This window comes from Trachemys scripta, chromosome 3, assembly GCF_013100865.1.
Source record: "Trachemys scripta elegans isolate TJP31775 chromosome 3, CAS_Tse_1.0, whole genome shotgun sequence".
Classification (NCBI taxonomy): Eukaryota; Metazoa; Chordata; order Testudines; family Emydidae; genus Trachemys; species Trachemys scripta.
In genome coordinates, this window is record NC_048300.1 from 36074128 (window position 1) to 36101505 (window position 27378).

The following is a 27378-nucleotide window of genomic DNA, read 5'->3' on the forward strand; positions in this document are numbered from 1 at the left end:
TATATTGAAGTTGTTTCCTTACTTTATCAAATTCACTGTTACATATCAAAATGATATTTGCATATTAAATCTCGGATTGTGGAACAATTAAATTAAACTGGCATTCCTGGGTGTAAAGTTACTAATCCTCTTTCCCAAGGAATTCTTTGTTCTTAAAAGCACTGGAATTTAATTTGCTGCAGACCATACTCAGATTTATTTGTAATGCTTGTCTACAAGTTAATCAGCCAAACAAGTGCTGTCTGCTACTGTTTGGCATTTAATTTAGAATTTTTTTAAACCATGATAAGCAGCTTATAGAAAGTGGTAGGTGACAAACTTGGTCTATTTAGGATTAGTATATTTTATCTAGGCTTGATTGAAATTTTGCTTACTGAAATTGATAAGTCAAAAGGGCAGCTGCAGAGTCTGCCCAGATTGTGATTTTTTTTCTTAGCTGTGTGTGTGTGTGTGTGTGTGTGTGTGTGTGTGTGTTTAAATTCTGCATTACTTGTCCAGTTAACATTTTAAGGGAGAGTCTTTCAGAAAATGAAACTTTGTTGTCTTCTTTCTTTGAACTTTCTTTTCTGAAACACCTTTTTTCCTCGTAAGGAAAAAAATACATGAGATAACAGAAATTCTCATCTGAATCATTAGACATTAAAAATCTTGCATAAAAATTAACTGTTTTTTTTTTTCTTTAGTCACCTGATGGTAGGACAAAACTGTATCTTTTTAGAAAATGCTTTGCACTTTTGTAGAAAAGCAGTAGTCCTAAATGTAGTGAGCTTTTGATGCTTTAATAGCTTTATTATGATAATACAGAAAAGAATACAATGCAGTTATTAGCAAGGACTGAAGAGGAGTTTATTTTAAGAGTGTGACTGAAATACAAGAGAAAAGAAAAAGGCGTAAGAAGGATAAAACTTGTTGTGGGATGTTTAGAATTGAAATGAATGCCAAAGGAAATGTAAGATATTTTGCAGTTTTCTGTGTTTTTACTAGCTGTTTCTTTGGATTTAATAGACTTTTCTTTCACAGTTTTTTTTTTTTCAAATATGTTCTTGAATTTTCTGTGTACTGATGGTAATTTCTTTATCTTAAAAAAAGACTTTGTTCAGAGACTATTTCAATCACATTTTAAATTAACCAGACAGTAAACAAATTATATTGTTTGATTTGGTTTGAAAACCTACTTCTCTGTATAAATTAGCTGTTGCCAATTTACCTCTCCTGTTTCTTTAAGAATTAAGAAGAAATGAGCAAGTTAACTTTGGTGATTGACCATGAAATGTTAAAAACCAGCAAGAGTCAGAGATTCTGACATAAACCCCAATACTGTTATCAAAAGATCAGATGGACATCTGGCTGTCTTGCTTGTCTTTTTATGCTCATTGGATTAGGATTTCCAAGTCTTGTGTAACCTTTACAAAGTCTGATTTGGTCCTTTGTATATGTGGGTTACGTTTCTTCTAAACAAAGTTATTTTCAATAACTACTGAACTATTCCTTGTTTTGTATATAATAACAAAGGTAAATTCTAAACATCTTTGTTTATAATGAAACAGATAATCAGGGCTATTTAGTGTTCCCTCTCTAAAAAGGTTGGCAAACCGAAGGTTACCATACAAAGCTATTGCCTTGGGAACTGAGAAAGTGATGATCAGAGAGAATATAATGCCTCAAGCTATTACTGCCCAGTTGAGATCACTACTTCAACCTAGTGTTGTGTTATTTAGAGAGCCCAGATGTGTGCTGGACACTTTGCAGTCAAATAAAAAACATGCAACCTAGGGCCCCAATCCTACAACTGGTTTGGGGTCTAAACCTTCATCCGTATAAGTGAATAACAATAGTGGGGAAGGAGTGAGGGGAGGAGATGAGAAGGGATACAAGAAGTCGGATCATGGAGTTGCAAATGTTTATGTGCAGGTATTGGTGGTTAGAAATATAATTACTTTTTAAATATAGGTTGCTTGATTATTAACCAAACTAATTTAATTTTTGTGGTGGACAGAGATGAAATCATGGTTAGAGGAGTGAGGGCAGTTGGAGGGCATTTAATAGCAGGAGAGGTTGGAGGGGCAGCAAGACTGAGATAGGACTGATAGGCTAAAGGTACATAGAAAAGTAGAGGTAAGGATCAGTTGCAACAAAACAAGAACAAAAGTGGAGGGCATGATGAGGCAGTGCAGAGGCAAAACTGATTGGTGGCATTACAATAGGTACATCTGAGGAAGTGGTAGCAGAGTCAACTAATGATTGCTGGAGAATTCTGGTGTTGGATTCCTTATGTTGTTCTGCTGAAGTGTGCTGAGCAGAATAGAGTACAGGTTCTGATCTTGAGAGGGTTGAAATAACATGTGTCCAGAGTTTGGTTTGTAGTTCCTTTGGTACTTGGTGGTGCCAAGTGAGGTAGTTTTGATACCTACACAGGGGGAGGAGAGTTAGAAGGCCTAATTTAGTCGAGCCTTTCCCTCTGCTGCTACTTGTGGTCTTTGGGGAAGCAGGACTCTGAAGCTGTGTCGCGGGCTGGCCCTGGGATGTTAGGTTGCTACTGGGATCAGTTGCCTTCAGACAGGGAATTCTGGGGAAGGAGGAGGAAGGCAGTAGTTGCTGTAGTGTAGGTCTAACATTGCCAGGGCTGCCCAGAGGGGGAGCGGACATAAAAAAAAAAAAAAAAAAAAAGGCGCCAACCGCTGTGGCGCTTGTACTCACCGGGTGGTGCTCAGAGTTGTCGTCGACAGCAGGTCCTTCACTCATTCCGCGTCTTCGGCAGCACTGAAGGACCCGCCGCCAAAATGCCTCCAAAGACCCGGAGCGACTGAAGGGCCCACCGCCAAAGACCCGGACCGCTGCTGGGTGAGTAAAAATTAAAAAGGCGCCTCTAGCCAGGGAAGGGATTCTCAGCCAGGGCTCATGGGGCCCCTATGGGGCCCGGGACCCGGGGCAAATTGCCATACTTTCTCTCCTCTCCCTCCCCCCCCCCCCCCCCCCCACGGTGGCCTTGAACATTGCTCCAGGGTTGTCTTTTGCTGTGCACCCACTGACAACAGCCAGGTTCCTCACGGTTCTGTCAGAGAAGGGGTTCACAACACGTTTATGTGACCAGATGTTTAGACAGGTACCCTTCTCTCACTTCCTTTTCTCCAGGGTGCCAGACAGTGAATTTCCCCAGTAAGTCACCAAGTTCAGTTCAGGTTGCCTTAGGGAAAAAAACATTGTTGGAGAAAATAAAGGCAATTAGAAACAAAATAAATATAAAGTGGAGTTTAAACACATTAAAACTAAAGATTAAAAACATGTAAGTGTAGTGAACTAGCCCCAAAACTTAAGATATACTTATTAAACAGGGTGAAAAAATGTACATCTTAGAAAATCCTTTTGCTTAACTCTTGTCTTTAAATAATAATAATAATAAAAAAAAAACTTTGTCCAGCTTCAGTCTGTGTCTCTAATCAAAATCTCATTCACACAGGGGTCTCTCAGGTAGTCTCTTGTTTCTCTCCAGAGCTGGTAGATACAGTGTTTGGTTTGGGCGTGTGGTGTGGTCATTTTTGTGCTGCATTACTGGTATATTCTGACTGTAGACTCAGTGCAACTGGCCAGAGGAGGATCACCCTGTGTAGGAATCCTTCAGTGACAGAGGGCTATCCAGCCTCTATAGTATCCCTTCTCCCTGTTGCCAACATAGTAGATGTGGCTAGAGCAAAGGATGCATGTTTGGGGTTTTGTGATATCCTGCCAACCTCTGGTTGCCATTTTGGTCATTGTCAGTTGACATAACAGCATCATTTAGACTACGCTAATTTATGCTTGGGGACTAGACTGCCACACAGTTGACTTAGGACCAGGGGAATGGAGGAGGGAACTTTATACCACTTGGATATCTTTTCTCCCCCCTTATCCTCCAACACATCATTATACCATGTGTGCTCCTTGGATATAGTATGTAGGGGCTTATTCTTTAACAATTCTGTTGTTGTGGTGATGTTGCATCACCTCAGTGTAGTTTGAATACACTTGCTGTAACTGCTGCTTTGTTCTAGCCCCTAACTTAACTTGTTAGGCCATCTTCTCTTAATTCTTCCTGTGCAGTCCTGCATACACAGCAATTAATCTTAACAGTTCTTCAGTTACGTTGTCAGACTGGCCTTTTCCCTCTTATAGTCATGCTCAGTGCTGTCATTAGAAATGTGTGGTGAAGCAGCGTCTAGCTAGGCCACTTATTTTGCCTGGTCTACATTAGAAAAAATTACCTGTTTTTAACAGTTTAAATTGCAGCTGAAACTATAGTTATATGCAAGTGTACACCAAGACAAACTTTCTTCAGCACTAATTAAAAAAACAGTGGTTAAAATCTACTCAGAGCAAGTCTCAACCATATTTTTCTGGAACAAAGATGAACAGTGTGTTATGGACTGTACCTACAGCTAAGCCATGTGCAGCTGTGAACCAGTGCTAAATCTATTATCGTCAGCAGTGTGTGCTGTTTCTAGTGAAAACAAGTTTAAGCGAAGTCACCACTCCAAATTATTCATGCAGAAATTTCCTTGGTTCAAAATTATAAGAGAAAACGTTCACATATGATACTTTCTTTGAAGAAGATCTTGTGACATCAGAGCCCAAAATGTAAATGTCCATAGCTCATTGAGAAAATGAGTCTGCTGCAACATACAAGTTGGAAGATGCACAAGGGAAGGAGAAAGAAATGGGTTGCTAAATGGAAGTGCAACGTTATCAAGTGAAGCAGCTTAGTCCATTGCTCTTTGGTCAATCATTTCAAAGCAGAAACCGTTGGAACAGGTAGGAGAATAATGATGCAAAACTTTCCAAGCTAATTGATTGATTGGCCATTGAATGGTGTAATAAAATGAATGAGGATTAAAAGTGTAGGTACACACTTATTTTATGATATGTACTTGGATAAAATTAGGTCTTTGAAGATATGGAATATAATTTTCAAAAGTGCCAGAGTCCCATTTTCAAATGTTGAATGTTAGTGGGACTTAGGCTCCCAGTGCCTTAGTCACTTCTGAAAATGAGACTTAAATTCCTAAATCGGCTAGGCACTTCTGAAAAAATTACTTGTACATGGTCAAGAAAATATTAAGTGATGTTTGAAAGTGCTAGCTGAAACTTGTTTGAAAGAGAAAACCTCTTCAAGTTGATGTGAATTCATCTCATGTTTGAGTGCTCTGAAAAAAACCACCACTTGAAAGATACAGGTAATTGAGCACAGATGAGCAAAACTTACCTCCTCCCAAGTGAAAAACCTAGAGCTGTGCCAGTTGTAACCTGACCTTTTGTACTCGTTTTTACATTATTTGTAAACACTTGCAATTCCTGAGGTAGATAAGTGCAAGAGAGTGGAAGCTTGATTTCATACATATAAGGAATATGTAAACTCAGCTGTACTAAAAAGAGAATAATCCTTTCATAGGAAGACTTAATAGAAACATGCTGGTAAATTTCTTTTTTTTTGCTAAAGTCAGTTTATTTCTCGCAGAAAAAGATTTACTAAAACACAGAAAAATATATACAAAACAAAACAAAAAAATACTGATACCTTTTACATTGATATTGTAAATGAAATAGAAGTATTAGGAGTCATTCCTTACTAAAGTTCAGTACAGTTAGCATGTGTTTATCACTGGAAGAACTGAAGTTCTTATTTCTTAAACTCTTGTCTTTGGTTTTTTATAAAAGCACAGTGGCAGCTAGGAACTGAAGTGCTTTGTCATGGCAGTTTGTAGAGCACAATGTAAATAAAGTAGTACTGCAAATTTAGTATTATAGGGACAGGTAGCAATGGCTGTAGTTAAGGTTGTTTTGAAACTTGTCATTAGAAGACCTTGTTTTCAGTTGTTTATAGCTTTGCCAAACTTTAATTTTCTGGACTGAAATTTTCCATGCATTGCCTGTCTCAGGCTGACTTTTTAAAAAGTTTCAACAAAAATATATCATCCATTTCTGAAAACAAGATTACAGGAAAATGTTTTCTCCTTGTTAAAAATCTTCGTTTCATTGGTAAGCACTAGCACCTCCTACATAGAACAACCTTGACATGCTTCCAGAACACAGTCCATCTCATACACTGAATGAGACATAGGCCCTGTGGAATAAATAGTACGTGTTCATGTAATTAAAGACTGTATCACAGTGCATACACACGGGGGCTGAATTAAAAGTGTATAGGCAACCATAATTCTGACATTTTCTAGCTTTTGAATACTTGGTTTTACAACGTTAACATTCTTTTGCTAATTTTTTGGGTGTCATTGTAGATACAATATTAATACATTTCCTAAACCATGGACTAGAAGGATTATCAAAACCCATAAGATAAGTAGGTTAGATGGATGTATGTGCAAGTAAACCATGTTTATTAGGGCTGTCAATCGTAGTTAACTCACGTGATTTACTCAAAAAAATTAATTGCGATTAGTCGCAGTTTTAATCACACTGTTAAACAATAGAATACCAATTGAAATTTAATAAATATTTTTGGATGTTTTTCTACAATTTCAAATATATTGATTTAAATTACAGCAGAGAATACGAAGTGTACAATGCTCACTTTATAGTATTTTATTACAAATATTTGCACTGTAAAAGTGATAAAAGACATAGTATTTTTCAATTCACCTCATACAAATAGTGTAGTGCAATCTCTTTATTGTGAAAGTGCAACTAACAAATGTAGATTTTTTTTTTGTTACGTAACTGCACTCTAAAACAAGTCAATGCAAAACTTTAGAGCCTATAAGTCCACTCAGTCCTAATTCTTGTTCAGCCAATCGTTAAGACAAACAAGTTTGTTTACATTTACAGGAGATAATGCTGCCCACTTCTTATTTACGTCACTAGAAAGTGAGAACAAGAGTTTGCATGAGCCTCTTTTGTAGCTGGCATTGCAAAGTATTTACATGCCGGATATGCTAACATTCGTATGCCCTTTCATGCTTCGGCCACCATTCCGGAGGACATGCTTCCATGCTGATGATGCTCATTAAAAAAAAATAATGCATTAATTAAAGTTGTGACTGAACTCTTCAGGAGAGAATTGTACGTCTCTGGCTCTATTTCCCCCACATTCTGTCATATATTTCATGTTATAATAGTCTTGGATGGTGACTCAGCACATGTTCATTTTAAGAACAGATTCACAAAATGCAAATAAGATACCAATGTGAGATTTCTAAAGATAGCTACAAAAACAACAAGGAGTCCGGTGGCACCTTAAAGACTAACGTATTTATTTGGGCCTAAGCTTTTGTGGGTAAAAAACCCACTTCTTCAGATGCATGTCACTTGACCCCAGGTTTAAGAATCTGAAGTGCCTTCCAAAATCTGAGAGTGACTGGGTGTGGAGCATGCTTTCAGAAGTCTTAAAAGAGCAACACTCCGATGCGGAAACTACAGAACAACCAAAAAAGAAAATCAACTTTCTGCTGGTGGCCTCTGACTCAGATGATGAAAATGAACATGCATCGGTCTGCACTGCTTTGGATTGTTATCAAGCAGAACCTGTCATCAAGATGAAAGCATGTCCTCTGGGATGGTGGTTGAAGCATGAATGGACATATGTATATTTAGTGCATCTGGCATGTAAATATCTTGCGATGCCAGCTATAACAGTACCATGCGAACGCCCGTACTCCCTTTCAGGTGACACTGTAAACAAGAAGCAGGCAGCATTATCTCCTGCAAATGTAAACAAATTTGTTTGTCTAAGCCATTGGCTGAACAAGAAGTAGGACTGAGTGTACTTGTAGCCTCTAAAGTTTTACATTGTTTTATTTCTGAATGCAGGTTTTTTTGTACATAATTCTACATTTGTAAGTTCAACTTTCATGATAAAGAGATTGCACTACAGTACTTGTATTAGGTGAATTGAAAAATACTATTTCTTGTGTTTTTTATAGTGAAAATCTTTTTAATCAAAAATAATACTATAAAGTGAGGACTGTACACTTTGTATTCTGTGTTGTAATTGAAATATCCAAAAATATTTAAGTTATATTGTATTTTATTATTGTTTACTAATAACAGCCCTAATGTTTTTATATTTCTTCAGTATTGTTGCCTCCCACTCTTTTGTACCTCCTTCTCCCCTTCTTCTTCTTCTCTCCTTCCCCCCACCTCCACCCCCTTTGCATAATACCACAATGTATGACAGTAATTTAAATTAGATACAACCTCAAGACAGGAGCCTATTGTTCTTCTTCGAGTGCTTGCTCATGTAGATTCCACTTTAGGTGTGTGCACACCCACATGCACAGTTGTCAGTTCCCTGCCTTAGCGGTATCTGTAGGGCCGGCTGTGGTGCCCTTTAGAGTGCCACGCTCATGTGGCAGTATATCAGATGCCACCAGCCCTACACCCTCTCAGTTCTTTCTTACTGCCCGTGATGGTTGGTTGGGGCGCCTTGTCTTGCATTGCAAGAGCAGTAGCAGTTTTCTTTCAGTGTCTTCTTCTTAGACTTGGTTCTATTGGTTGTGTATATAGTTCATAGTTGTTAATTGTACAGTTCAGTTAGTTAAGTAGAGTCCCAATTGGGATTTTGCCTCGAGTGGGGAATGCCCCACTCTCTCGGCTTCAAGTCATATTCGGCGTGCAGCAGGTCAATGCCGATCAGTGATCTCCACGACAGTTGTCTCAAGTGTCTGGGAGAAAGTCACAGAAAGGACAGGTATCGCATCTGCAAAATCTTTTACCCTTGGACCCAGAAGGAGCGGGATATCTGCTTGAGGGCCTCCTGATGGAGGCTGCTCTGTTCTGCGTCGGAGCCCTTCACCGCAGTACATTGGCTTTGGTGCGTGGTGCACTGCTGGCACTGGACTCGGCCTGGCACCACTCCCTTTCGCCGGTGCCATGGAAGCGGCAGTCCCTCGGCACCAAAGAACAGAGGGGCAACGGGCAAAAGATCTATGTCAGGCCGTGCGCCCGCTTCGGGGCTTCACAGGGGTACTTCTGAAGTCAGACCCCTCCCCCCCCCCAGCCCAGACAGGGACCCACCCACCACCCTGGGCAGTGGCAGGGGCTCCCAGCCTATCGTGGGGCCTTCAGTGCCTGAAGCAGTCCCGGCAGCTAAAGAGAGAGGCCAACTGGCTCCACAGGTGCCACGTCAGCTCCAGCCATGGCACTGAATGGCAAGCCCACCGGGGTGTAGCAAAATGAACTGACGGAACACTCCTGGTTGCCAGACTGTAGACGCAGGTCTCCATCGCTGCAACGTGAGTCCCTGGCACCACACCCCATCTCTCCGACCAGAAGGCTTAGGTCCCCAATGAGATCCACGTACTAGGCGTGGGACTCCGGACTCGAGGTGCTATTCCCGATACCGGCGAACATCCGGCCATAGGTTACCCAGGCGCTGGTCACCCTCGCCAGGCGGTCTTCTTGACGTAGGTCGCAGTCCGGGAGGGGTCGTTCAGTATCTCTGCATGGGTCTCGTTCGCCTTGGTAACATTCCTTGGGCAGGCAACACTATTCACCGTCAACCTGTCAATCGCCCACCAGGGTGAGCAAACAGAGGGAGCCCTTTCCCACAGGCGGTGCAGTCGTTGTCGTCCCCAGACAATGCGGTAGCCGGGCCATCCCACTGTAGCAGTCCCCCGGACAACTTTAAGGAGCACCAAATCCTCCTTAAATGGGTGGCTGAAAACCCTGGCCTACAAATTGAGGAGGTCACTGAGGAGGCTGACGACTTTTTCAATGTCATCTCGGCCACCACCCCAGCACAGGTGGCATTGCCTGTCCACCCTGGGGTCCTCAAAATAGCCAAATCATTGTGGCAATCCCCCTCCTCTGAGGGCTTTGAGTATTTGTACACTCATCCCCCTGTGGCATAACTGGTCGAGTCCACAGTAAACGAGCGGGACACCAAAAAATAAGGACTCAAAAGACTGGACTTGCTTGGCAGGAAAGTTTACTCAACAGCCAGCTTACAGTTCAGGGTGTCTAATCACCAGACCCTGCTGGGATGTTATAATTTCAACCTGTGGGACTCCCTCAATAAGTTCATGGAGGCCTTCCCTCAGGATCATGCACAAGAATTCACTGCATTAGTGAGCAAAAGCACAGCAGTGGCCAAGGGAGTCCTCCAGATGGCCTGGGACACCACGGACTCGGCTGCCAGGGTGGTTGCATCAGCAGTGCCATGAGGGGCAGCTCATGGTTGCAGGCCTCTGAACTGTCCCCAGAGATGCAGGCCACAATCCAGGACCTCCCCTTTGAGGGTATAGGACTCTTTTCCGAGCTAATTGACTCGAGGCTCCATGGGCTTACGGACTCCCTAGCCACCCTCTGCTCCTGGTGGCTGCATACTTCTCAGCAGACCAGGAAGCCATTCTGTCCTCTGCCTCTTCCTCCTCCACCGCAGTCCAGGTCCTGGGGGGCTCCCAGATTGGGCTTCTACAGGAGGAAGAACAAGGAGAAGGGGCCTAAGAGATGCTATCCATCATCTTTCTGCCCGGCGATTCAACCTGACCCATAAATCAGGGAGGCCAGAAGCAGCCGTTTTTAGGGTGTGCCCAAGGACAACAGCCCAGCCAATTCACCAGATCCATCCCCCTCCTTTTTCAATCACCTCCATCCTTTCCGGTCAGTATCACATCGGACCGCTGAGTGCTCGATAGTTTCTTCAGACTACACCTTGCAATTTATAGCCTACCAACCCTCCCACTCCCCTTCCCTGTCCCTCTTCAGGATCCCTTCTCACAAACATCTCCTTGTTCAGGACATTTAAAACCTCCTGCGCCTGGGGGCAGTGAAAGAGGTTCCTCAGTACATGAAAGGAAGTGGAGTCTACTCCCGCCACTTCCTAATTCCGAAGGCAAAAGGGGGGGGGCCTCAGACCTATCCTAGACCTGTATCGCCTCAACAAGTCTCTCAAGAAGTTGAAGTTTCACATGGTCTCCCTGGCCTGATCATTCCCTCCATGGATCCAGGAGACTGGTACACCGCTCTCTATTTGAAGGACGCATACTTCCATATTTCTGGAGCACTGGCTTGTCCTCTGTTTCATGTTTGGCCAGCACCACTTTCAGTTTACGGCAATGTCCTTTGGTCTCTCATCAGCCCTGAGATCATCGTGCATCCGAAGAAGTGAGGTTTTTACTCACAAAAGCTTATGGCCAAATAAATGTTAGTCTTTAAGGTGCCACCAGACTCCTTGTTGTTTTTGTAGATACAGACTAACACGGCTACCCCCTGAGCCCTGAGAGTGCACACAAAGTGTATAGCACCAGTGGCTGCTTACCTGCGACGTTGGGGAGTCCAAATTTACCCTTATCTCTACTATCTGTAAAGCGGCTACCTGGTCCTCTATCCGTATCTTTACATCCCACTATGCACTGACCCAGCAGGCCCGAGATGATGCTGGCTTTGGTAGGGCAGTACTGCAAGCCACTAAGCTGTGAATTCCAAGCCCACCTCCATAGATACTGCTTGTGAGTCACCTAAAACGGAATCAACATGAGCAAGCACTCGAAGAAGAAAAAAGTTACCTACTTTTTTGTAACTATTGTTCTTCAAGTTGTGTTGCTCGCCCTCCTTGCACCTCTGTTGGAGTTGCCAGCAAGAAGGAATTGAGGGCATAGGGCCAGCGGCGCCTGATATACCAACGCATGAGAGTGCCACTCCAGAGGGTGCCACAGCCGGCCCAAGGATACTGCTAAGGCAGAAATCTCCGACAACTGTGCGTGTCAGCACGCACACACCTAAAATGGAAGGGACACGAGCAACACATCTAGAAGAATAACAGTTACGAAAAGGTAGGTAAGTTTTTTTTTTTTGTTTGTTTGTTTTTTTTTTTTTTCTTCCCTTCTTTAAAGCTCCATGCACACCAATGGTACTGAATAAATAAAATGCTTTCAACCACCCCACACAAGCATTTCACATTTGATAATTATGAAGAAAAAAAAATCTTAAAAAAAACTTGGTCAATATTCTCTGTAGTATCTGTATTCCTCTAGCTCTTGGGTTTATGGTAGTAAATGTGTTGGTGAATTTTCTTTTGAAGATGAAAATAATGTGAATTGTTTACATGAAATCTAGTTTTTCTCAAGATCTATTTTGCATCTAACTAACAAGATGGGTTTTCATATATCGTACTTGATGAGACCTACAATTCCATTGGTCTTTTATAATTTGAGTTTTGATTGTAGATTATCTCACAATTCCTATTCTCTGCCATTCTCTCCTTTGAACAGGGAAAACAGTAGGAATGCTTAGCACTCACTCAAACTGTCCCTGGCTCTGGTTTCCCTCAATTTAGTTATCCCTTCTTCCAAAGTCAGCATTTAAAAAAATCTGAAGTCAGAACCAATAAATATTCCCTTGGGGGAGAGATTCTACAACCTGGTCTGACTCTCTCACTCCTCTGATGTGAAATCTCTTGCTATGTGGCAGCAGTTATCAATGACCCTCAGGCCTACACTTCAGCTAGAGTGGAGCTGCATTAACATCAGAAGAACTTCAGACCCATGGAGGATCTAAGACTCTGAAATGGAAATTGCCCTTGAAGACATCTCTTCTTTATTCCCAAATTTATTTCCTCTGGGACAGGCTTTTTATAGCGGCCAAAGAACAATTAGATAATACCATTTCCATCTCTGAATCACCCAAGAAACCACTTGTACTTAAAAAAAAAAAAAAAAAAAAAAAAAAAACCACGATTGTAGGTTTCAGAGTAGCAGCTATGTTAGTCTGTCTAGTGGCGATAGTAAAGTAGTCTCCACTCTCTTACTTGAAAATATCTTTAATGTTATGAGTCACACTTCAGATGAGTCATTTCAGGGAGGTTCACCTTCTGCTTCCTTAGGTCTTGTCTACACTGCTACTTCAGATGCTGGTTACATCTTAAGGACTTTTTTTCTTGTTTTATTCCAAAATATCACTAAATTCTGCCTTTTTAAGAGGAGTCAAAGATACTTCACTCAAGTTTTGATAAAATGATTGAGTCTCTCCCTTTTTCATCCAACTGTTTAAAAAACAATAATAATAATAATTAATAAAAGCTAATTAAGGATAATACCTGGATCATCTTTCACCCTCTTGTTTCGGTTCCTGAAATTTCTACATGTTTCTACATTACCACAGAAAAGGTAAAAACAAAGGCTTCCATTCCCAGTGGGATTCTTCTGTTGCCTAATGTTTCAGAAAATCCTCTCTAGCAGTAGAAGGCGGCAGTGCCATTGCCTGGAGAAATCATTGACCAAACACATAAATAACTTTCTTAAGAGATCTTATGAAGAACTTAGCACTATCTACTTAGCAGCTTTAGACCACCAGCACCCTTGTAGAATTGCTGAGTGAACTTCTCCATCAGATCACTGGCTGTTCTAACTAGCTTGCAGGGTAGGAGGTGAATTATCAAAGAAATATTTGACTTTTTTAGCTAGCAAATGCTTCTTGGGGGCCTCCTGTATCTTAAAAATAAAACTCCATTTCTTCTTTAAAAAAGGTGAAAGATTCCACTTCTAGTGCATATTTCTGCCTCCAAACTAACCATTCTTCAAGTGCTTGCTCATGTCAATTCCATTCTAGGTGTGCGCAAGCCCACATGCGTGGTTGTCAGAGATTTTTCGCTTCAGGGTCTGCAGTGGTCCCCCCTTGAGTGTCATGCTCATGCGCCGCTGTATCAGGTGCTGCCAGCCCCATGTCCTCTCAGTTCCTTCTTACTGCCCATAGTGGTTAGTTGGAGCACCTTTCCTTGCAGTGCAAGGGCTAGCGGTTTCATTTTACTGACTTCAAGCCTTAGGGCCTTGTAAATAGTTAGTGTTTAGTAGTTGTTAAGTGTAGTTAGAAGTTAGAGTCCCAGCGGGGACTTCTCCCCAGGCGGGGCATGCCCAGTCTCCTGGGGTTAAGCCCTGCACGGATTGTAACAGACCTATGCCTGTAAGTGACTACCATAGTAGTTGCCTCAAGTGCTTGAGGGAATCACATGTGAAAGACAAGTGCCATATTTGTAAAAACTTTTGGCCCAGAACTCAGAAGGAGCGAGTTATTCATCTGCGGACTTTCCTTGTGGAGTCTGCCCTTCACCCAGCTTTCAAGCCGTCCCACCAAGACTCGCCTAGTACCTCAGCCTCGGTGCACAGTGCGTCCCGGCACTGGGCTCCACCCGGCACAGCTCCCCGTTGCTGGTGCCCAAAAAGAAAACTAGGCAGCACAGATCCCCAGCTCCAGGCAAGAAGGGCCATGGGTTGTTGAGCAAGGGACCCAGTTCGGGCCGCCTGGAGCCACATGTGCATGCCTCCCCAGTTGGGGGCCCTTAGCCTCTTTTTTAAAAAAAAAAAAAAAAAAAAGTCCACCACCGACTCCCGGGAGTGGTATGGGACCCAAACCCCTGACGGCACCAACACCTTCCCAAGCTCCCCCAGCACCGAGAGAGCAGAGGAGACTGTACTCACCCATAAACCTCCCTTCCCCATGGTGGACAATGCTCCAGGGCTTCCCCTAGTGGTAAAGTTGTCGTCTTCGTCCCCGGACGAGGCGGTTGTGGGACCCTCAAGGGCCAGCCTGCCAGACAGTTTTAAAGAACACCAGGCCATGCTTCAGCAGGTGGCTGAGAATTTGGGCCTAGAAGTGGAGGAGATGGCCGAGCAGGCAGACACCTTGTTCAACGTCCTCTCAGCCTCTACCCCGCCCGTGTCACATGACTGAGTGCATGACTGAGTCCTCAAAAATGCCAAATCACTCTGGTAAATGCCATCATCCACCACTCCCACCACCAAAAGGGCTGAAAAGAAGTACATTGTCCCAGCCAAAGGGTTCAACTATCTTTATACCCACCCTCCCACAGGCTCGCTAATTGTCTCAGTAGCCAATGAAAAAGACAAGCAGGGGGACACCAGCTCAACTCCCAAAAACAAATTGGCCAAAAGACTGGACTAGTTTAGGAGGAAAATTTATTCAACTGCTAGCCTGCAATTCTGAGTGGCGAACCATCAGGCCCTCCTAGGCAGATACAGAAGGAGTCCCATAAGTTAAAATTGTAAGTTCAAGGAGACCCTCCTGAAGGGTTTGGCCCAAGAATTTGGCACCCTGGTGGAAGAGGGCACCATGGCGGCTAGGTGCTCCCTCCAAACGACGTGGGATGTGGCTGACTCGGCAGCTAGGGTGCTTGCGTTGGCGGTGGTTATGAGGTACAGCTCCTCGCTTCACACCGCCGGCTTCTCACAAGATGCAGATCTCGATCCATGACCTCCCATTCGATGGGAATGGGATTTTTTCGGAGCAGATGGATGCAAGGCTGCATGGGTTAAAGGATACTCGGGCCACACTTCGCTTGCTGGGTATGCATGCGCCGCAGTCCGCACAGAAGCAGTTCTGGCCATCCCCACCAGCAAGGCCTTGGCAGCCTCATCCTGGGTCTGCAAGGTGAAGGGTTAAGAACATAAGTTTCAACTGCTTCCGCCCTTCCTCCTCCCGCTCACCTGCGCGGCCCAGCCTGGCAAAGCATCCCGGGGGCCAGAAGAGCTCATTTTGAGGGCGCATTCGAGAGCGACACCCCAGTCAACTCCCAGGATCCACCCCGTTCTTTCCTTGACCGTCTTCGTCCTTACTGTTCAACCTGGTCGCGGGTCACCTCTGACCACTGGGTGCTGGACATGGTGTCACAAGGCTACACCTGCAGTTTTCAGCCACTCTTCCCTCCCACTCCCACTCTTTCCCTTCCTCCTTCAGGGACCCTTCTCATGAGAAACTCTTCATTCAAGAGGTCGAGAATCTCTTGCACTTTGGAGGCAGTGGAGGAGATCCCTTGGGACATGTCAGGAAAGGGAGGGTTCTCCCATTATTTCCTAATCCCCAAAGCAAAGTGGGGCCTCAGACCCATTCTGGACCTGCGACGCCTCAACAAGTCTTTCAAGAAGTTGAAGTTTTGCATGGTCTCCCTGGCCTCCATCATCCCCGCCCTGGATTTGGGAGACTGATACACCACCCTCAACTTGAAGAATGCTTATTTCCATATTCCAAGATCAGACGTTTCCTCCGTTTCATATTGGGTGAACGCCATTTCCAATTCACGTCTCTCCCCTTTGGCCTCTCATTGGCCCCAAGGGTATTCACAAAATGTATGGCGCCAGTGGTCGCTTACTTGAGACATTGAGGAGTCCAGGTCTTCCCATATCTTGACAATTGGCGGCAGGTCTCGGAAACAAGTGCAGAGAAGCCTTGATCTGGTGCATTCCACCTGCTGCGACCTGGGCCTGTTGGTAAATGAGAAAAAAATCCATGTTAAGACCAGCCCAACTAATAGTTCATTGGGGCGGTTCTCAGCTCCATGCAAGCCAGAGCCTTCCTGCATTTTCAGGCCACATTGGACCTAATCTCCCATGTGAAGAACCACCCGTTCACCGCAGCTCACACCTGCCTGCAGTTGCTGGGTCACATGGCCACCTGTACATATGTGGTCAGTCCATCTCCAGCCTCTGCAAGCATGGCTGGTGTCAGTTTATGTCCCCAACAGGCATGACCTAGACGGATAGTCAGGGTGCTGGACCATGTTCTATCATCCCTGGATTGGTGGATGAACCCCGGGTCGCTGTTGTATGGAGTTCCCTTTGCAGCCCCGTCCTCATTACTAACCGCGGTTTCAGATGCTTCGGACCTGGGCTGGGGAGCCCACCTGGGCAGCCCACCTGGGCGAACTTAGCATGCAAGGCCACTGGCTGTGAGACGATCTGGCCTCCATATGCATGTCAGGGAGCTCAAAGCGGTTTGCCTGGTCTGCCAGGCTTTCTTACCCCACCTGAGGGGCAAGATGATGCAAGTCCTCACAGAGAATACCGCTGCCATGTATTACATCAACAGGTAGAATGGAGCTAGGTCGTTGGCCCTTTGCCTATAAGCTCTGTGCTTTTGAGACTTTTGAGTGCAGCAGGCCATTTATCTGGAAGTGGGGAACTCCCCAGGTGGATTTGTTTGCGTCACATCAGAACAGGAAATACCACGTGTTCTGATCACTCCAAGGGATGGACAGGGGTTCCCTGTCAGATGCTTTTCTGCTCCTATGGTCGGGGCCCTGATGTACGCCTTCCCACCAGTGCCGTTCATCCACAGAGTCCTTGTAAAGATCAAACCGGTCAGGGTGAAGGTTATCCTGATAGCCCCCAAGTGGCCTCGCCAACACTGGATCGGTATGCTGCTGGACCTTTCAATAGCCGCCCCGCTGCAACTACCTGTCTGGCCAAACCTGCTGTCCCACAACCACGTGTTGGGCTCCGGAACTACATATCCGGGCCGAGCAGGCCTCGCTGCAGATGATCCTGGATTATTTTCTGCACCTCAAGCTCCAAGGTTTGTCCCGGTCATCGATCAGGGTCCACCTGGCCACTATTTCGGCCTTCCACCCTCCATTCCAAGACAGGTCAGTCTTCATTCATGGCATGATGACCAGGTTTTTGAATGGTCTAGGGTGTCTCTACCCTCACATCCAGGACCCTGTCCCTCTCTGGGACTTGAATCTCGTGCTGTTGAGGCTCATGGGGCCTCCCTTTGAACCTCTGGCTTCCTGCTCTCTTCTCCTCTCCTGGAAGGTTTCGTTCCTGGTTGCAGTAACGTCTGCCTGCCGGGTGTCTGAGATTGGAAGCTTAATTTAGAACCACTCTATACAGTATTCTACAAGGCTACGGTCCTGCTGCAGCCGCACCCAGCATTCCTGCCCAAGGTAGTTTCCCAGTTTTATACCGGTCAGGACATATATTTAGCTGCAGGTTGCACGCCCTGGACATCAGGAGGGCATCGGCCTTCTACATCGACAGGAGAAAGCCGTTTTGCAAGTCAACGCAGCTGTTTGTTGGGGTTGCAGACAGGATGAAAGGTCGCCTAGTGTCTGCGCAAAGGATTTCGTCCTGGATCATGGCCTGCATCTGCTACTACCATGAATTGACGAAAGTGTCTCCACAGGCAGTAGTCAAGGCACACTCAGAGCGCAAGCGTCCTCAGCGGCCTTCCTGTCTCAGGTGCTGATCTAAGAGATCTGTAGAGTTGCTACCGGGTCGTCTGTCCACACGTTTGCATCCCATTATGCATTTACCCAGCAGGCCCGGAACGATGCTGGTTTTGGCAGAGCAGTGCTGCATGCCACAAGTCCGTGAACTCCAAGCTCACCTCTGTTAACACTGCTTGGGAGTCCCCTAGAATGGAATCGACATGAGCAAGCACTCGAAGAAAAAACGGTTACCCACCTTTTCGTAACTTCAAGATGTTGGTTATGTCCATTCCATTACCCACCCTTTTATCCTTCTGAGTTGCCAGCAAGAAGGAACTGAGAGGGCGTAGGGCCAGCAGCGCCTGATATACCGCCACATGAGCGTGGCACTCAAAGGGGTGCCACTGCCGACCCTATGGATACCACTAAGGCAAAAAAATCTCCGACCACGGATGTGGGCGCGTGCACACCTAGAATGGAATGGACATGTGCAACACATCTCGAAGAACAACAGTTAGGAAAAGGTAGGTAAATGTTTTTTCATAATCTTCCATTAAACCAAGGCGAAGAGGGCCTTACAAGAAAACGGGAAGAGACGACATCAAAATTTGGGACAAGGACTCATCCTTTTAGAAAATCATTCTGTTAGTAGAGATACAGGGAACACCTAGTAAAAGAAATTCTATTGAAAATTTCAAAGTATAATACATAGCTTTTTTTAAAAATCTTTTTTTAAACAAGCTTGAATTGTATTGTATGAACACTTTTATCTTTAGACCTTGATAAATCTTGTGCACTAAAATATTTTTTCATATTTTGGGGAGGGATGCTTTTTCTGCAGTGCATAAAGTTGTACTAGGACGTGAAGAAATGCTTGAAAATGCAGTAACCGACAAAATTCAAGATGTGACAAATGAACTATTTTGGGTTAGTACGTAATCAAAAAAAGTTTAGCGTGCAGAATAGATGTATCAACAGATGCCTAGTGAAATTGTAGTCGTAAATTGATTAAAGCACAGAATTGTGACATGCTTTACATGGTGAACAGACTTCAAAATACCGATTGCCACTGGTTTTAGATATTTTTAATCTACCATAAAAACATTGAAAATATTTCTGTGTTTGAGATTGAGAGATTACAACCCTCTTTCATCCAGATTGCTTTTTGTATGAATCTACATTATAAAATCAACATGAAACTCAATTTTGTGTTGGACATAGAAGTATTGGAGAAAGATGTTACTTGATTTGTAGCAGTGTAATTTGGCTTTTTTAATATAGATGGTGCAAGAATGATTCTCTGTATCTGGCAATAGAAATTTAGCTCCCTAGATTAATGTTGTGACCCGCTGAGAAGATTCTTGCAGCGTGAGTGACAGTGGGAACAAAACTAAAATGTGTGGGTACTTGCTTAAATATATTTAAAGTGTGTGTTTACGCGCTTACCTACTAGGTCAGGACACACTATTGTCATGTTTTAATATTGGTAACTTTAAAAAGTAAACTGATATCTTTCAAATATAGCAATCTCCAGTAATTTTAATTAGCTGCTGCTAATACAAAAATGAGTAAGATAATATTGGCCTGTAGTTTTTTATAATATACTTTTCGTACACTGGGTACTGTACATAGTGGAAACAATAAAAATTGAACATAAAAGTTTGCTTCTTTTCTTAGCACAAAACTACAATCTTGAGGGTCAGGGTTGTTTCTCTCCCCCCTGCCCCTCCCTTTTTTATTGTTAAATATGCTTGGAGGGGGTTGGTTCCTGTCTCTCTTAAACGTGTAGATTAGCTACTTGAAAGGGGTTTTTTCATTAATTTTAAATAAGGTTTCACTTTTGTCACAAGGTGGTGGTAGTTTCCTCTGGGTAATGTATAGGGAAGCAGTTATTCCCACATTTGTATGTTTGGTAGATTGGTATTAGTTTACAAGGATAAGATATTATCAGAACTCATTTTTGCTCATTTTGAATGGTTATTAGTACACTTGTTATATTTTCTTTCACTTTACAGTACTTTCTTAATTTGTTTTTTCCCTTACTCCCTCTCAAGTGATTTTTTTCCCCCTAAGGTGTGACTTTTTAAGGTGTATAAAATTGTTAACGTTGTTGGATCAGTATGCCAATTTCTGTTATGCAAAATAAGTATTCTAGATGCCAAAGTCTCCTAGATTGCTACTCACCATGTCGTCTTTGGCTATCCCTTGACGCGAAGATGATGTCTGCCAAGGGAGTTCATTGGTGGGCTTCTAAGTGGCTGAGAAGCCCAATTCGTGCCCTGCAGATTTTCCCACAGAAGTGACAGGTGTAATCTGGAGGAGACGCAGTTGTTGGCTGGACTGTTGCGCCCTTTCTTTCCTCCTTTGTCGCTTCTCTGTCTCATGAGCACGTCTGTTCTCCTCAAAGTGAGCTGTGGCTTGGTGTGTGGTGTGGAGCCACTGTGTTCTGTTCTGTGCCAATTCCTCCCAGTTTGTTGGGTTGATGCCTCTCTTTTTAAGGTGTACTTTCAGTATGTCTTTGGAGCGCTTCCACTGCCCTCTGCAAGCCCTTCTTCCCTGACTTAACTGAGAGAAGAGCACTTGCTTTGGGAGGCAAGTGTCAGGCATACATACACAGTAGCCAGCCCAGCAGATTTGGTGTTTCGTGACCTGCGTTTCTATACTGCTGATGTTGGCTACGGAGAGAATGCTGACGGTAGTTCGTTGGTCTTCCCAACTCATCCTGAGAATCCTTCTGAGGCAGCGCTGTTGGAACCATTCCAGCTGCTTGAGATGTCGTCTATAGGTTACCCAGGTCTCACACCCATAGAGAAGGGTGGAGATGACAACAGCCTTGTAAACCAAGATCTTGGTGCCTGTTTACAAATCCCTATCATTGATGATTCATTTGAATAGTCTTCCAAAAGACGTTCTGGCACAGCGAATCCTGTATTCACCTTCTGTGTCAATGCTGGCTGTTTGGGAGTGGTGGCTGCCAAGACATGGAAAATGGTCCACATTTTCCAGGGGTTCTCTGCTGATGGTGATTTGTGGAGTATGGAGAGTACCGTAGTTTGTGCAGGTGATGGCTGGTATAATACCTTGGTTTCCCAATGTTGAGAGAGAGACCCAGGCTGTGATAGGCATCTGCAAAAAGATGTAGGGTACTTTGCAGGTCAGGCTCTGTGTGAGCGAGAAGGACGCAGTCATCTGCATAATGGACAGTGATGCCAATTCTCGTGATCTTAGATTTTGTTTGGAGACATTGAGGAGTTGGCCAACCATATGATACTCAATCCCAATTCCATCAGGAAGGTTGTCATGGATGAGAGTCAGGATCACGGCAAGGTGTAAATGGGAAGAGTGTTGGGGCATGACACAGCTCTGCTTGACACCAGTGCGAATGATGAATGTTTTGGTCTCTGAGCTGTTGCACAGAATGGTGGCTGTCATCCCATCATGGAGTAGTCGGATGATGGAAATGAACTTCTGTGGATAGCCAGACCTACACAGCACCTTCCATAGGGCATCATGATTGATAGTTGAAGGCCTGGGTTAGGTTGACGAATGCCACAAACAGTTCCTGGTGTTGCCCTCTGCACTTCTCCTGAATCTGTCGTGCTACGAAGATCATGTCAGTTGTGCCTCGGGATGGCCTGAAGCCACACTGTGATTTGGGGAGGATCCAGGCAAGGATCTTGCCTACGATGGCGAGGAGGGCAGTACCTCTGTAGTTCCCTCACAAAGATCTGACCCTTTCTTGAATATTGTAACAATGTTCGCGTTCTTAAAGACAGGTGGAATTTCTTCGCAGGTCCAGATTTTGTCAAGGAGTTGGCAAAGTTTGTGCTGGAGCATAGTTCCACTAGCTTTAAAAACCTCAGCTAGGATGCCAGCTGGGCCTGGTGCCTTGTGATTTGTTTTGTCTGGGTGATGGTATGCTGGACTTCCTCAGAAGATGGGGGATCAGCAAAATGTTCCATTGCTGAGAGTTGTGGAATAGACTCACCATATATTCATTGTACTGAAGATGTGAAGAACCATCAAAAAGTTGAAGGTTTGAAAACTTCTCTCCCTTTTCTGAAAGCAGGGTGACTAAGGTGAAGTCAGCATTTCTTGTTCATTTTTGTCTGACCGTAACTCGCTGTTACTAGCAACAGAACTACTTTGTCTGCTTCATTGGTCTCATTGCATCCTCTAGCTAGCAGCCTCTTTGGTCCCCCTAGCTTCCAAAATCTTCAGTTGACCGGCTATCCTGACAGAAGGACAGGGAGACACTTGATATCGATTTAATCACACCTCAACTTTATTATTAGATGTCTGGGACTTTCCAGCAGATAAGGGTATATAGTGCAGGTAACCCCATGTGTATTCCATAATTACCCCAGGGGGCTTTCATCAGCTCCCCTTTTTTCCATCCAGGTCCCCTCAGCCAATCCATTGCTTGTACCTTACCATCCCACCCACTTCCTCCCCCCCCTTGTAGAAGGGTTAAGGTGGGCTATAAGAAAGGGGGGTTGGCTCTCTGCCGTACCAATCATAGGAGTCGTCCCCACCTGTTCCATTCCTTTACCAAACACCTCCTTTTTAAAATTCAGTATCCAATCCATTTATCCGGTATACCTTCCCTATGGCATACCTACACTGGACAGCCACCACATTCATAATGAGTTGCGACAGCCTACTGCCCTTCATGCCATGCACGAACAGAGCCCTTCCTCAACCTGCTGTGAGGAAGGCGAAAAAACCCCAACTTCACCTAGGCCAATTTGGTGTTAAGGAAAAAATTTCTTCCCAGCCCCCCATAACAAGGACTGGCCAGCGCAATGCCCACAGCAGGTCTTGACCAAACCTGGTATTTTACCACCTAAAGGGGAGGGAGGGTTGGTGCTGCCTCAGTGTGCTCCATGTAAAAGGGGGCTTCACACACAGGGTTACCCCTTTTAAATCCTTCCGCCCACCCGGTTCCCAGGGGATGAGTCAGCATTGCCAGGCTGGCCCCTTGTCCCCTTTTGCAGCAGTCCCGTTCCCTCCTCCCCCAACCATAAAGCACGGTTTCCTTCATTTGGCCAACCAGACAATTCCCCCCCCGTGCGCGCGCGCTTAAAGATGTGGTCATTCACCAATACTTCATCTCACAAGCTCTTATTGACTTGTCCCTTCATGAGGTGCTCTTACCTCACTGGACTTCTCTGGATCTAGTGTTCTTCCACATTTTTATTTCCAATTTCAGAATGGTTTAAGATACTGGTAGTTGTCTTAGCATATCTTAAATATAGTTCATCCCAGTTGCAGCACAGATTAACTTTTTGGCATCACTGCTCTATGTTTCGGTGTTAATACTTTGTTGTATACTCACTTAACTCTTCTGGCAGAGCCTCAATGTATTCCTCAGTAGAGCAGGGCAAAATTTTTTGGGCAAATAGCTCATTTTTGTTGACCCGAAACTGTTTGCAAGTTTGACCTGATTAGTTTCAGCTGTGAAAAAGATTTTTAGGGCCAGCTTCAGAAAACTGTGTGATCGCTTCTCTGAATCATGCAGAGAAAAGACATGGATCCATATCTACTGTTTCACAGGTGAGTGCGTTCCTCACCAGGCTAAAGAGTCATGTGCTCTCTCTTTGGCTAGTGAATATTTAAGTAGTGGAATAGCTTCAACAGGAGAGATTTAGCGCAGCGCAACCCACCCCAGAATAGCACCGGCTCTACTCAGTGCAGTTTGAAACAATGATGCTTGAGTCAACATGTTTTTTGTAAAGGGAAATCATGCCTCACCAATCTACTAGAGTTCTTTGAGTGGGTCAACAAGTATGTGGACAAGGGGGATGCAGTGGATATAGTGTATTTAGATTTTCAGAAAGCCTTTGATAGGGTCCCTCACCAAAGGCTCTTATGCAAAGTAAGCCGTCATGGGATAAGAGGGAAGGTCCTCTCATGGATTGGTAACTGATTAAAAGATAGGAAACAAAGGGTAGGAATAAATGCTCAGTTTTCAGAATGGAGAGTGGTGTCCCTCAGAGGTCTGTACTGGGCCCAGTCCTTTTAAATATATTCATAAATGATCTGGGAAAAGGGATAAACAGTGATGTGGTAAAATTTGCAGATGATACAAAATTGCTCAAGATAGTTAAGTCTCAGGCAGACTATGAAGAGCTACAAAAGGATCTCCCAAAACTGGGTGTCTGAGTAACAAAATGGGAGATGAAATTCCATATTGATAAATGCAAAGTAATGCATTTTGGAAAACATAATCCCAACTATATATGTAAAATGATGGGGTCTAAATTGGCTATTACCACTCAAGAAAGAGATCTTGGAGTCATTGTGGATAGTTCTCTGAAGACATCCACTCAATGTGCAGCGGCAGTCAAAAAAACGAATAGAATTGTTGGGCATCATTAAGAAAGGGATAGATAAGAAGACAGAAAATATCATATTTGTCTCCATATAAATCCATGGTATGCCCCCAGCTTGAATACTGCTTGCAGATGTGGTAACTCCATCTCAAAAAAGATATATTGGAATTGGAAAAGGTTCAGAAAAGGGCAACAAAAATGATTTGGGGTATGGAACAGCTGCCATATGAGGGGAGATGAATAAGACTGAGGCTTTTCAGCTTGGAAAAGAGATGACTAAGGGGGAGCATATGTTAGAGTTCTATAAAATCATGACTGGTGTGGAGAAAGTAAACAAGGAAGTGTTATTTACTCCTCATAACACAAGAACTAGGGGTCACCAAATGAAATTAATAGGCGGCATGTTTAAAACAAACAAAAGGAAGTATTTTTTCACACAATGCACAATCAACCTGTGGAACTTCTTGTGAGAGGATGTTGTGAAGGCCAACACTATAACAGAGATCAAAAAAGAACTAGATAAGTTCATGGAGGGTAGGTCCATCAATGGCTATTAGCCAAGATGGACAGGGATGGTGTCCCTAGCCTCTGTTTTCCAGAAGCTGGGAATGGGCAACAGGGCATGGATCACTTGATGATTATCTGTTCTGTTCATTCCCTCTGAGGCACCTGGCATCGGAAGACAGGACACTGGGCTAGATGGACCTTTGGTCTGACCCAGTATCACTGTTCTTATGTTCTGATTTTTTTTTTTTTATGCTTAAGCATCTCTCTGACATTTTTCTGTTTCAAGTCTTATAATACTTGAAATACTTTGGAATATTAAACTAATATGTTATAGTAGGAGCAGAAGCTGCCCTTGTTAATGATGTTAAACCATTTAATACATCCCTGTTTTCATATAGTTACAATTTTTTTCCAAGAATTGTTTGCTTTCATTTTCCACCTTTGGGTCTCTTCCCAGAGGAGAATTTTTAATGGTAATACATACATTTGTTCCAGAAAATGGTCTTTCGTTAGACCAAATGATGAGCATTTGAAAAATCACACTGCATAGTGTAAAGAGTTTTGCTAAACTAGTGAACTTAGCACCGAAGAGAGGATTTTATATGTATGCATATACCAATAGCTAAATAAATACTGAACTCCTTATTCCCCCATGAATGTTCCAAACCAGTCCACACTCATGTTTTTCTCCAAATAGGGCAACTAGGTTCCACTGACTTCCATCAAGGTTAGCAGTGTTTTGGTGTGGTATAGCCAAATATTCCAAAGATGGAATTTGCACAACTCTTTCCCAATATTCTTGAAGCCCTGGAGACCGGAAGCTCCCTTTGAATGTTCTCCTTTTGAATTTAATTATATTAGGGTTTTTTTAGAGCAAAAATTTACTTTTGTGGAACTACTGTTAAGTTACTTATCTATATGTGTAGGGTCAGACCAAAAGTTAAGAAAACATTGGCGTTACCTAGTAGTCACTCCAAATAAGGAAATACGGATACTAGGTTTAACACACAACCTTAACTGTGCCCTTTTGTGTTTTTCTTTTACTAAATAGTGTTCAAACAATACGTTAAATATTCTGTTCTCATAATTTTCTAAAGCTACAACTTTAAGGTAGTACAGGGCAACAAAATCCACTAAAACCCTTTGTCGAGCTGTACAGAAATATTTTTAAGATTGAGTTGGGTTGCTGAGGGCCACACTCTTTTAGTAAAGTTGCTGCTGCCTCATACTTCTCTGCTCAGCTCCACTTCCCCATCAACACAGGCTCTGACTCTGTCCCATGCCACCTAGCTCCAGTTACTATCTCCCTGTTGGCTGACTGTTCAGGAATTGAAAGCCAATCAGGTTCTGGCCAGGCCCCACCCTTCTCCCAGCAGTGGGTGAGGGCAGGGTACACTTCCACCAACTGGGAGGAAGTAACCAATGCTGGGTGACATGAGATGGAGACTGAGCCTATACTGGTGCATGGGCTCCCTACATGGCCAAACCTGTGCCCTTGGAGGAGCAGAGTGAAGGCAGAGATCAGGAGCAGCAGGACCCTGGGTGTCAAGTTGTAGTGCCTCTCAAATTTGGCCAAGCTTCCCCTCTGCCATGCCAGGAGGGAAGGGGCTCCACTGCTACGCTACCCACTTGTGATTACTGCCTCCCCACTGGCAGAGATGTGCCTGACCCATCTACATTCAGGGTACTAGGCTGGCCACAGTTATATTGTCTGTAGGAGCTGGGAGCCAATGGGAAGGCAATAACCCAAGTTGGGTGGCTTGGGGGCAGAGCTCCTCCCCTGCGTGAATGACTCAGAGGTGCTTGGGCTAGTGGTGTGACCCCAGTGCTTAGACTCCTGCTACCAATACCATGCTCTGCGCCATACTACCCATGACCCCCCTCGCTTTAAGCACTCTGCCTGCTGTCCAGATTTGGGTGGGCCAGAGTTGTCATTGGGTGGACTGTGGCCCACTCAGGCCCAGCTATGGCTACACCCCTGCAGCTTACGGGCAGTCCAAATAAAATGATCTGGTAAGTGGATGCCGCCTCTGGGCTGCCATTTTGCCCGTCCCTGGTGTGGACAGAACTTGTCAAACCTATTCTTGCTGAAATCCAGGAAACTCCTGTTCATTTATATAAAAGATCCTTTCTCCAGACTTGCCAATATTTCATAAGGTAGGCAATTTTCTTCTTACCATATTACTCATGGAGGCTAAGCCAGCCAGAAAATGCAACTCTTGGGGAAAGAATTGCCTCCCTGAGTTATCTTTTTGAAGGACTTCCCCTCCCCCCCCCCAATTTTGTGAGGAAACACACATATCCAAAGGCTGTTTTCAATAGCTGCTATCTATCACTCCCATGTTTTGCATGCACCTTTAGCATAATTGTGACCTATGATACAGAAGATGCTCTTGAGGAAGCTTATTTTCTTCTGCTAGTCTTTCTTATTCGAGTCATCTTTCTTTACATACATACACAGAATTAATGAGTGCATATCCATAGCATTTCAGTAATTCGTTGTTTAGGTTTCAGGTAACTTATTTCTAAACAGCCTTTTTCACTCACGGTATGTAAAACAGGTGTGGGGATATACAAAAGCACATAGCCTCGCCTTAAAAAGCTTTTTAAAAA

The 27378-nt window shown here is 44.0% G+C and overlaps 1 protein-coding gene across 1 annotated transcript in view; it reads left to right on the forward strand.

The window, feature by feature from the left end:
• LRPPRC (leucine rich pentatricopeptide repeat containing) overlaps positions 1-27378 on the forward strand; it is a 163256-nt gene that overhangs the window by 74418 nt on the left and 61460 nt on the right. The gene's annotated exons all lie outside the window — the stretch shown is intronic.